The 12,746-nt window shown below is 44.9% G+C and overlaps 1 pseudogene; it reads right to left on the reverse strand.

Moving 5' to 3' along the window:
* LOC137349297 (zinc finger protein 585A-like) overlaps positions 1-12,746 on the reverse strand; it is a 182,192-nt pseudogene that overhangs the window by 80,202 nt on the left and 89,244 nt on the right.

The raw sequence follows: 12,746 nt of genomic DNA on the forward strand, positions 1-12,746 counted from the left end.
AGGAGTGGTAAACAGTGAGAAGGAAGGTACCAGATCTCTGGAAGATATTGACAGACTGGTGCAATGGGCAGAGACATGGTAGATGAAATTTGATACAGAGAAGTATAAAGTAATGCATTTTGGAAGGAAGAATGAGCATAGACAATGCAGACTAAATAATACAATTTTAAACCGTGTAGGATCAGTGACCTGGGGCTGCCTGAACACAAATCTTTGAAGGTGACAGGACAAATTAGTAAAGCTGTTTAAAAAGCAGACCAGATCCTTGCTTTGTAAATAGAAACCTCGAGGAGAGAGGCAAAGAGTATCTGCTAAACCTTTATAAATCACTAGTTAGATCTCATAGGAACGGAGGAAACAGGAGCAAGAGTAGGCCATTCAGCCCCTTGAGCCTGCTTAACCATTCTAACTAGCTCATCGCTGATCTACCTCAACACCATGTACATGCACTGTCCCCATATTCCTTGATATCTTTAACATCTAGAAAGCTAACGATCTCTCTCTCAAACATACTCAATAACAAAGCTTCACAGCAGACTCAGCTAGAGTATTGTGTTCAGTTCTGGGCACCAAACTTTGGAAAAGAATCAAGGCCTTTGAGAAGGTGCAGAGGAGATTTACTAGAATGATACCAGGGATGAGGGGTTTCAGTTCTCTGGAGAAGCTGGGATTGTTCTCCTGAGAGCAGAGAAGGTTAAGGGGCGATTTAATAGAAGTGTTCAAAATGATGAGGGATTTTCATTGAGTAGAGAGGGAGACACTGTTTCCACTGGCAGGAGGGTCAGTAACCAGAGGACAGAGATTTAAAATAATTGACCAATAAAGCCAGTGGGAGGAGGTGAGGAGAAATGTTTTTAGGCAGCGAGTTGTTCTGATCTGGAATTCACTGCCTGAAAGGGTGGAGGAAGCAGATTCAATAATAACTTTCAAAAGGTAATTGGATAAAAACTTCAGAGGGGAAATTTTCCAAGGCTATGGGGAAAGTGTAGGGGAGTGGGATTAATTGGATAGTACTTTGAGAGCCAGCACAGACATGATGGACTGAATGGCCTCCGTCTCTGCTTTTTGATTCTATGAAATGGTGACATCCTGCATAAGAAGGAGAAATGGAGAGTGGTCAGTGAGAGCCCATCACCAGATCTGGGGGATGTTACAATGGACAGGGAGGGCCAGAGTGTCGGAGGAGGGGGAGAGAGCATGGACACACAGAGTCAGCACCTTCAGGGAAGGAGAGAGAGGAACGAGTGAGTGTGGAACCGAACCCAGTCAGAGTCAGTTGTTACACTCTCAGACGGAGCAAGGATAAAAAATGAAGTGAACTGGAGCAGTTATATAGAAACATAGAAAATAGGAGCAGGAGTAGGCCATGCGGCCCTTTGAGCCTGTTCCACCATTCATTATGATCATGGCTGATCATCCAACTCAGTAACGTGTTCCCGCTTTTGCCCCATACCCTTTGATCCCTTTAGACCCAAGAGCTATATCTAACTCCTTCTTGAAAACATACAATGTTTTGGCCTCAACTGCTTTCTGTGGTAGCGAATTTCACAGGCTCACCCACTCTCTGGGTGAAGAGATTTACCTCATCTCAGTCCTGAAATGTCTACCCCATATCCTTAGACTATGAGCCCTGGTTCTGGACTCTCCCACCATCGGAAACATCCTTCCTGCATCTACCCGGTCAAGTCCTGTTAGAAATTTTATAGGTTTCTCTGAGATCCCTCCTCACTCTTCTGAACTCCAGCGAATATCATCCTCACCGACTCAATCTCTCCTCATACGTCAGTCCCGCCATCCCAAGAATCAGTCTGGTAAACCTTCACTGCACTCCCTCTATAGCAAGAACATCCTTTCCTCAGATAAGGAGACCAAAACTGCACACAATATTCCGAGTGTGGCCTCATCAAGGCCCTGTATAATTGCAGCAAGACATCCCTGCTCCTGTACTCGAACCCTCTCGCTATGAAGGCCAACATACCATTTGCCTTTTTTACCGCCTGTTGCACCTGCATGTGACTGGTGTATGAGAACACCCGAGTCTCGCTGCATATTCCCCTCTCTCAGTTTATTGCTGTTCAGATAATCTGTCTTCCTGTTTTGCTACCAAAGTGGATAACCTCACATTTATCCATTATACTGCATCTGCCATGCATTTGTCCAACTGTCACTCAACTTGTCCAAATCACCCTGAAGCCTCTCTGCATCCTCCTCACAACTCACACCCCCCACCCAGTTTTGTGTCATCTACAAATTTGGGGATATTATATTTAGTTCCTTCATCTAAATCATTAATATATATTGTGAATAGCTGGGGTCCTAGCACCGATCCCCACGGTACCCCACTGGTCACTGCCTGCCATTCCGAAAAAGACCCATTTATCCCTACTCTTTGTTTCCTGTCTGTCAACCAATTTTCTATGCATCGCAATACACTACCCCCAATCCCATGAACTTTAATTTTACATGCTAATCTCTTATGTGGGACTTTGTCAAAAGCCTTCTGGAAGTCCAGATAAACCACATCCACTGGCTCCCCCTCATCAACTCTACTAGTTACATCCTTGAAGAAGTCTAGTAGATTTGTCAAGCATGATTTCCCTTTCGTAAATCCATGCTGACTCTGCCCGATTCTACCACTGTTCTCCAAGTGCTCTGCTATAAAATCTTTGATAATGGACTCTAGAATTTTCCCCACTACCGACGTCAGGCTGACTGGTCTATAATTCCCTGCTTTCTCTCTACCTCCCTTTTTAAATAGTGGGATTACATTAGCTACCCTCCAATCTGTAGGAACTGTTCCAGAGTCTATAGAATCTTGGAAGATGACCACCAATGCATCCACTATTTCTAGGGCCACTTCCTTAAGTACTCTGGGATGCATACCATCAGGCCCTGGGGATTTATCGGCCTTCAATCCCATCAATTTCCCCAACACCATTTCTCTACTAATACTGATTTCCTTCAGTTCCTCTCTCTCACTAAACCCTGTGTTGCCCAACATTTCTGGTATGATATTTGTGTCCTCCTTCGTGAAGACAGAACCAAAGTATGCATTTAGTTGGTCAGCCATTTCTTTGTTCCCCATAATAAATTCCCCTGTTTCTGACTGTAAGGGACCTACATTTGTCTTCACCAATCTTTTTCTCTTCACATACCTATAGAAACTTTTACAGTCAGTTTTTATGTTCCTCACAAGCTTGCTCTCATACTCTATTTTCCCCTTCTTAATCACTCCCTTGGTCCTCCTTTGCTGAATTCTAAACTGCTCCCAGTCTTCAGGTTTATTGGTTTTTCTGGCAAATTTATAAGCCTCTTCCTTCGATCTAGTGCTATCTCTAATTTCCCTTGAAAGCCATGGTTTGGCTACCTTTCCCATTTTACTTTTGCACCAGACATGGATAAACAATTGTTGCAGTTCATCCATGCGCTCTTTAAATGTTTGCCATTGCCTATCCACCATCATCCCTTTAAGTAACGCTTCCCAATCCGTCATGGCCAACTTGCACCTCATACCTTCATAGTTTCCTTTACTAAGATTCAGGACCCTAGTCTCAGAATCAACGACGTCACTCTCCATCTTGATGAAGAATTGTATCATATTATGGTCGCTCATCCCCAAGGGGTCTCGCACCACTAGATTGTCAGTTATTCCTCTCTCATTACACAATACCCAGTCTAGGATGGCCTGTTCTCTAGTTGGTTCCTCAATGTATTGGTCCAGAAAACCATCCAGTCTACACTCCAAGAATTCTTCCTCTATGGTATTGTGACTAATCTGATTTGCCCAATCTACATGCAGATTAAACTCACCCATAATTACAGATGTTCCTTTATCGCATGCGTCTCTAATTTCCTGTTTAATGCCATTCCCAACATCACCACTACAGTTTGGGGGTCAATATACAACCCCCGCTAATGTTTTTTACCCCTTCGTGTTTCTCCGCTCTACCCATACAAAAACATAACAAATGAACTGGTGAGTTAAACTCCAAAACATGGACACATTGCTGCAGACAAGATTGGGTAGGGTTCAGGTGACTCCCCTCCTGTAATATAAAATACATCTGGGCTGTTGGAGACCAAAACCCATCATCACATCTGGTCCAGTCCTGGGAAGACATTAAAATGGGAAACAGGCAATTCAAAGCAAAGCAGCTCCTATCTTCAACAATTGAGTTATCAAAGACCCTGGCAGAGAGGGAGACTGTGGATTCAAAAACCAAAATAATAGGTGTGACCTAACACCACGGTATCATGATGAGCCATCTTCAAACCCCATTTTTAACAATGGTGAACGTTCAAAGACATTGTATAAACCCTGCAGGGGAGAGTATTCTTTGATCACATGACTGAAACCAAGCTGATAAGACTTTTTCCTTGAGAGATAGAGAGAGACTGAAGGCCATACTTCCAGCCAGAGAAGCTGTGAGGCCGACCAGCTGAGCAAAGGTGCCCTGTCTGCAAAAACAGTTTCAAACCATCTTTGAACAACTGAGGCAGAGAGAAATTGCAAGGTGACTTTGAATTCTCCAACACCAGAAGCAAACCAGAAATCTGCAACACTTCAGCAAGTTCAAGATTACAAACATCTAGGCCTGCACCTTTGAAAAGACTTTCCTCCCGAGATGATTCAACAGGTTTTTGCAAACCACAAAACTCTTACATCACTTGGGACTTCACATGCATCTTACCGTTTCCTTTCTATCTCTCCTTGTGTATTTTTGTGTGTGAGAATGTGTGAGTGGGTGAAGGTTGTGAACAATTCGGTTTTTGTGGAAAAAAGTTATCTTTTTTAAACCTACAAGAAAACCTGTCGTTGGTCTGTTTATTTGACCCTTAAAACACTTGGGCTGAAACAAAAACACTATCTGTGGTCAGTTGGGAGGTGAAAAGTGGAAGCCAGTCACCCCATTTCCTACCTGTCTGTAACAGGGGACTGAGTGTAATGTATCCATGTTTACTGATGATACAGAGTTAGGTGGGAAAGTAAAGTGAGGAGGACACAAACAGGCTGCAGAGGAATATAGACAGGTCGGCTGAGTGGGCAAGAACATGGCAGATGGAATACAATGTGGTGAAGTGTGAATTCATCCACTTCCACAGGAAAAATGAAAAAAATCAGTTTTTTTTATGAATGGTGAGAGACTGAGAAATGTTTGCATTCAGAGGGACCTGGAGTCCTCGTACATGAATCACAGAAAGTTAACATGCAGGTACAGCAAGCAATTAGGAAGGCAAATGGTATATAAAAGGGATTGGGGTATTGGAGATTGAGAAGTCTTAGTACAATTATACAGGATATTGGTGAGGCCCCGCCTGGAGTAGTGTGTGCAGTTTTGTTCTCCTTACCTAAGCAGGGATACTTGTCCTCGAGGGAATGCAGTGAAGGTTCACCAGTCTGGGTCCTGGGATGAGGTGATTGTTCTATTTATTCACGGAATGTGACTATTGCTGGAAAGTCCAGCATTTATTACCCATTCCTAATTGCCCTTGAGAAGGTGGAGGTGAGCCACCTCCTTGAATATAACTGAGTGACTTGCTCAGCTGTTTCATAGGGCAGTTAAATCAACCACATTTCTGTGGGTCTGGAATAACAGAGACCAGATCGGGTAAAGACAGCAGATTTCCTTCCTTAAAGGACATTAGTGAACCAGGTGGGTTTTTAGGACAATTTGGTAGTTTCATGGTCACCATTACTGATACTAGCTTTTTTATTCGAGATTTGTTTGTTTGATTGAGTTTAAATCCCTAAACTTGCTTTCATGTCTCTGCATCATTAGTCCAGGCCTCTGGATTACTAGTTCAGTAACATAACCACTCTGCTACAGCACTCCCACTATGATCCATCTCCTCCTGTGAGGAGAGATTGAGTAGACTAGGCCTATATTTCCTGGAGTTTAGAAGAATGAGAGGTGATCTGACAGAAACATAATAAATTCTTAAGGGACTTGACAGGGTAGATGCTGAGAAAATGTTTTCCCTGTCTGGGGAATCTAGAACACCGGTTCATAGTCTCAGGATAAGGGGTCGGTCATTTAGGACTGAAATGAGGAGAAATGTCTTCACTGAAAGGGTTGTGAATCTTTGGAATTGTCTACCCCAGGGAGCTGTGGATGCTCAGTCGTTGAGTATATTTAAGACAGAGATTGATAGATTTTTGGGTACTGAGTGAATTAAGGGATATGGGGATAGTGCGGGAAGGTGGAGTTGAGGTAGAAGATCAGCCATGATCTTGGTGAATGGGAGAGCAGGCTCGAAGGGCCAAATGGCCTCCTCCAGCTCCTATTTCTTATGTTCATTAAACCTCAGTCTGGTTCCTCTCAAGCTGCTGAGTGAGTGAATTAAATCTTTCTGAACAAATCACCAAGATACCAGATTACAAGTCATGCCCAAAACATCATTTATTGGTTACAAATCACAACTTAGTTAAATCTGGGCACACAGACACTTTATAGACATGTATAAACACATAGAAATGTAATCAGAGTTATCCAGCAGTTGACACTAATAGGGAGAGTATTTCACAAAAACAAGTAACAAATGCAGGGGTGAGAGTGGACAAAGACCAAAAGGTCTGAAAATTAGTGGCCGAAGACAAAATAGTCTGAATTTTTTTGACAAGGAATTATGTAATTATAGCACTGTTATTGAAGCAAACTAGTTGAGTAATGGTAATTTTGTACAATTTTGCATCTGTAATGAATAAAATTGCACTGTACTCAGAATACAATTTCATGAGACTTACCTGACAGCTGATAATTGGTTTTACAGAGCTTCATGTTCTCAATGTCCTGCTTCTGCCTATTTATAGCTTGTTCATGTAAAAGGTGTTCTGTGAAGATGTGTCAACTTTAATGGAAAGCAATATATATAAACATACCAGATGGCACGTTCTGGTACCTTGGTAAGTGATGGCACAAATCAGTAGGTATATAAATGAATAAAAAGTAAACATTTCAGAGACATTGACAATCCAGAAACTTGAACATAAGTGGGAGTCATTTTTCTTATTTTGTGCTGTGACATCATCACCTGAACGAAGCAGAAAGTAAAACCAGGTAGGGAGGATTGTATACCAGTTATACAGCCTGTCCAATTTACTGTCCATTAACTTAAATGGACAGGAATATCACATCCATTCTGTTAGGAGCATGTGATACTCCCGACCCAATTTTCTTTTAGACAATTATTTACCTCCAAGAACAAAAGAGGAAAATAACCTGTTTAACTTTAGCAAATGTGGTGCCTCTATAGATAGAATGCTTGTTTTTAAATATCATGATTCATGGTAGATTTTCCATTTTAAAATTATTAGTCACATTATAAAGATTCTCAGGTAAAATAATCTTGTTTGCAGTGCAGATCTCATTATAATAATGAAAACGAATTTATAAATGTGGTTTTCCTCTTCAACTGCAATGTGAAAATTGTATCAGATCTTGCTAGTGACAGTGGAAAAGTAATGAGACTAGTGTTGTACCTTTAGGAAGCAAATCCTGCACTCCGGGTCCCACTACCTGGTGGGAAAGGCATTAAAATTTATCTTATTCCTAATAAAAACAAAGATGCATTTTTGTGAAAAAGCTTTAAATAATTTATTGACTTACTCTCTGGTCACTATGTTGGACACTGTTTAGTGAGATACCTGGCACTTTTGTGCCTGCACAAGTAGTCAATGTTTGCCTGTCGACGAGCTGTAGTGATGCAGGTATTCTAGATATGTCATTCTGTCAGGAGTGATCTTTATGACTCTGTCTTCCTCTCTCTCTCTGCCCCTCTTCTCTCCACTCTCTCCCTCAGTCCACACTCTCTATTTGCCCTCCTCGCTATCTATTTCTGCCCCACCCCCCTCTCTCTGCCAACGCTCTGTCTCTCCCTGCCCCTCTCTTTATCTCTCGCTACCCCTCACTCTTTGCCCCTTCTCTCTCTCTTTCCCCTCTCTCTTTCCGCCTCCCTGATTCTCTCTCTCTCTCTCTCTCTGCCTCCCTGATTCTCTCTCTCTCTCTGCCTCCCTGATTCTCTCTCTCTCTCTCTCTGCCTCCCTGATTCTCTCTCTCTCTCTCTCTGCCTCCCTGATTCTCTCTCTCTCTCTCCCTCTCTGCCTCCCTGATTCTCTCTCTCTCTCTCCCTCTCTGCCTCCCTGATTCTCTCTCTCTCTCTCCCTCTCTGCCTCCCTGATTCTCTCTCTCTCTCTGGCTCTCGCTCTCCCTCTGCGCCTCCTTGACGCGCTCTCGCTCTCCCTCCGCCTCCCCGACGCCCTCTCCCTCTCCGGCTCCTCGACGCCCTCTCCCTCTCCGCCTCCCCGACGCCCTCTCCCTCTCCGCCTCCCCGACGCCCTCTCCCTCTCCGCCTCCCCGACGCCCTCTCCCTCTCCGCCTCCCCGACGCCCTCTCCCTCTCCGCCTCCCCGACGCCCTCTCCCTCTCCGCCTCCCCGACGCCCTCTCCCTCTCCGCCTCCCCGACGCCCTCTCCCTCTCCGCCTCCCCGACGCCCTCTCCCTCTCCGCCTCCCTCTCCCTCTCCGCCTCCCCGACGCCCTCTCCCTCTCCGACGCCCTCTCCCTCTCCGCCACCCCGACGCCCTCTCCCTCTCCCTCTCCGCCTCCCCGACGCCCTCTCCCTCTCCGCCTCCCCGACGCCCTCTCCTCTCCGACGCGCTCTCCCTCTCCGCCACCCCGACGCGCTCTCCCTCTCCCTCTCAGCCTCCCCGACGCGGTCGCCCTCTCCGTCTCCCCGACGCCCTCGCCATCTCCGTCTCCCCGACGCCCTCGCCCTCTCCGCCTCCCCGACGCCCTCGCCCCCTCCCCGACGCCCTCGCCGCCGCCGCCTCCCCGACGCCCTCGCCGCCTCCGTGGTTCCTGATGTCAAGATCTGTCAGCTTTGAAACTCCGCGTGATTTTTTTTGAAAGCCAGTCTACAAGAAGGCCACAAAGGGAAATTTCTCATCTCCAATTACGGACCCCTGATGAGGATGAGGAACGGCTCTGGGTATGGTGTACACCCGAGGGCTGGATGGAAACCTTTGGCAGGCTGAATTCTGGCCCCCAGGCTGTATGTTGGACAACCCAGGTTTACAGTGTGGGGCAGCAGACAGTGAAAGTGGAGATGAACAATGAATGGAATTCAGCCATACACCTGAGCAAACCGATAAGTGGAAATTCCAGATCACTTCAGTTGCTGTAAAGCACAGGACATATTCAGTTTATACAGTTCATGCTCACTGCAGGATATTCACATTCAGTAACCAGTTTGTGCAGAGTTTTCAGAAATTATTTCAGACACACACTGCTGTGTAAATGGAAGCAAGTTTCAAATTCCTATTGAGAGACCAATGTTTTTGCTGCAGACCAGCGACTTGCCAGCTACTGATCCTGCACCATTAATTTTAAACCATGTCAAATGAGTTGTGTCAGTTCTCAGGAGGTCTCTGCTAAGATATCCCATGAAGGCAAAAACAAACATTGGGAATTGCTCATACATACAAATATACGAATTAGGAGCAGAAGTCGGCCATTCGGCCCCTCTAGCCTGCTCCGCCATTTAATAAGATCATGGCTGATCTGTTTGTGTCACGAATTCCACACTCCCATCTACCCCTGATAACCTTTGACTCCCTGGTCTAACAAGAATCTATCTACCTCTGCCTTAAAAATATTCAATGACCTCGCCTCCACCACCCTCTGCGGCAGAGAATTCCAAAGTTGCACAACCCTCTGAGAAAAAAGATACTCATCTTTAGGGGGGCCCCTAATTTTAAAACAGTGCCTCCTCATTCTGACTGACCCCTAAGAGGAAACATACTCTCAACATTCACTCTGTCAAGACAGTTCAGGATCTTGTGTATATCAATCAAGTCTCCCCTCACTCTTCTAAACTCCAGTGAAAACAAGGCCAGTCTGTCCGCATAAGACAACCTGCTCATTCCAGGTATCAGTTTAGTAAACCTCCTAAAAAACCACCTCGAACATATTTACATCCATTCTTAAATAAGGAGACCAAAACGGCCCACAGTATTCGAGATGTGGCCTCACCAATGCTCTGTATAACTGAAGCACAACATCCTTGCTTTTATTTTCAATTCCTCTCATAATGAAGGATAGCATTCCATTAGCCGCCTTTATTACTTTGTGTGACTCATGCACTAAAATACCTAGATCCCTCTGCACTTCGGAGTTCTCCAGTCGTTCTCTGTTTAAGTAATACTCCTTTTTTATTCTTCCTGCCAATGTGAACAACTTCACATTTTCCAACAGTATACTCCATCTGCCAGATTTTGCCCATTCAGTAAGACTCTATCGGTCTTATCCTTATGTCCTCTTCACAGCATACTTTCCTGCTTATCTTTGTGTCATCTGCAAATTTAGCTACCATGCCATCACTCCCCTCATCTAAGTCATTGATATAAATTGTAAAAGGTTCAGGCCCCAGCACAGACCCCTGCAGGACTTCACTCATCACATCCTTCCACTCAGAAAAGGACCCATTTATGCAGACTGTTTTCTGCCAGCCAGCCAATCTTCTATTCATGCTAATATGTTGCCCCCTACACCATGAGTTTTCTACTTTGTGCAGTAATCTTTTATGTGACACCTTCTCAAATACCTTCTGCAAATCCAAGTACATTATGTCGACGGGTTCCCCTTTATCCACAGTGTATGTTACTCCTTCAAAGAACTCCAATAAATTGGTTAAACATGATTTCCCTTTCACAAAACCATGCTGACTATTCCCGATTACCTTCAGTTTTTCTAAGTGCCCAGCTATAGCCTCCTTAATGATCAATTCTAACACTTTCCCAATGACAGGTCTGTGTATACACACACCTCCTTTTTAGCCATTTACAGAAGACTGACACACTGAAGTTGTGAAGGAGTATGCAGTTCCACCCACTTGCTTTCCTGGTTTATTTTATTTAGAGATACAGCACTGAAACAGGCCCTTCGGCCCACCAAGTCTGTGCCGACCATCAACCACCCATTTAGACTAATCCTACATTAATCCCATATTCCTACCACATCCCCACAATTCTCCTACCTATACTAGGGGCAATTTACAATGGCCAATTTACCTATCAACCTGCAAGTCTTTGGCTGTGGGGTAAACCGGAGGACCCGGTGAAAACCCACGCAGTCACAGGGAGAACTTGCAAACTCCGCACAGGCAGTACCCAGAATTGAACCCAGGTCGCTGGAGCTGTGAGGCTGCGGTGCTAACCACTGCGCCACTGTGCTGGTTGAAGTTCATTTCCACTGAGGTGTAAGAAAATAAAAAAATAAAGATGACTTAAAAACAGCTTTGTGGTTGTCCATCAAAAATGTTGGAAAGGGAGATGCCAACAGTGGATTTCCGAAACCCCAGTGTCGGAAATCCACCATTTGGCAGAAACTTCCCATCCCGAATTACTTGTGAACTCACTGATGTTTCAGCAGTGTGGATAACTGAGTGAATCCCTTCCCACACTCTGAGCAGGTGAACGGCCTCTCTCCAGTGTGAACTCGCTGGTGTGTCAGCAGGTTCGATGACCGAGTGAATCCCTTCTGACACATGGAGCAGGTGAACGGTTTCTCCCCACTGTGACTGCGTCGATGAGTTTCCAACCAGATGGGCAATTAAATCCCTTCCACAGTCACCACAGTTTCTCCGTGGTACGGGTGTCCTTGTGTCTCTCCAGGTTGGATGATCAGTTGAAGTCTCCTCTACACACGAAACACCTCAATGGTTTCTCCCTGCTGTGAATGATGTGATGTTTTTCAAACTGTATAACTGGTTAAAGCTCTTTCCACAGTCAGTGCACTGGAACACTCTCACTTGGGTGTGCGTGTCTCAGTGTGTTTCCAGTCTCTCTGATGTTTAAAATCTTTTCACACAGTCAGAACAGACAAACATTTCTCCTTCCACATTCAAATGCTGATATTCAAGTCCTGATGAATTGAGTGGCTCTCTGAGATCTTGACATGATTTTTGGTTTTGCATTCCCATCTGCAAATCCTCCCATTCCAACACTGTAAAAGGAATTTACAAAAACCATCACTGACAGTCAGGATAGAAATTCACAACATTCTCCCCTCCTGCTTCCTGACCCAGGATGGCCGTGCGTGTGCCCTGCTGCACATTCCCCTCCAATCTACCTCCCTTCACAATCTCTCATTGGAAACTGTTGGACCCGACTGGGCTCAAAGGTACTCGGGGTTAAACCCAGCAGTTTCTCCTCCATCTTAACTCCAAATCAAACTATGCAACAAAAAGGACCTGCACAGGATTTCAGGGACAGACTTCCACATCCAACACTGACCCAGATACAAATGCCTCTTATTTGTCCATCTGTGATTCTTCACTCAGTTCTCTGAGCAACACCTGCATTAAAACAAAAGCAAAATACTGCAGATGCTGGAAATCTAAAATAAAAACAAAAAGTGCTGGAAATGCTCAGCAGGTGTGGCAGCATCTGTGGAGAGAGAAGCAGAGTTAACGCTTCAGGTCTGTGACCTTTCATCCAAGTCTCAGTGTCTTCGAACCAAAGAAAGATTACAGCACAGAAGGAGACCATTCAGCCTGTCGTATTCATGCCAGCTGCAACATCTGGTCACCCATCTAATCTTTCGATCCTGCCACCTTCATAAACCTGTGGACATGCACTCCGAGGTATGTTTGTAACACTGTTCGAACTACGCATGCTCCAAAAGCAGTGCCCGAACGTTCCCTTCAGCGACCTCTCACCTGACAGTTCACAATGTCCGGGTGATTGACG

The sequence above is a fragment of the Heterodontus francisci genome, chromosome 34 (genome assembly GCF_036365525.1).
Source record: "Heterodontus francisci isolate sHetFra1 chromosome 34, sHetFra1.hap1, whole genome shotgun sequence".
NCBI lineage: Eukaryota > Metazoa > Chordata > Chondrichthyes > Heterodontiformes > Heterodontidae > Heterodontus > Heterodontus francisci.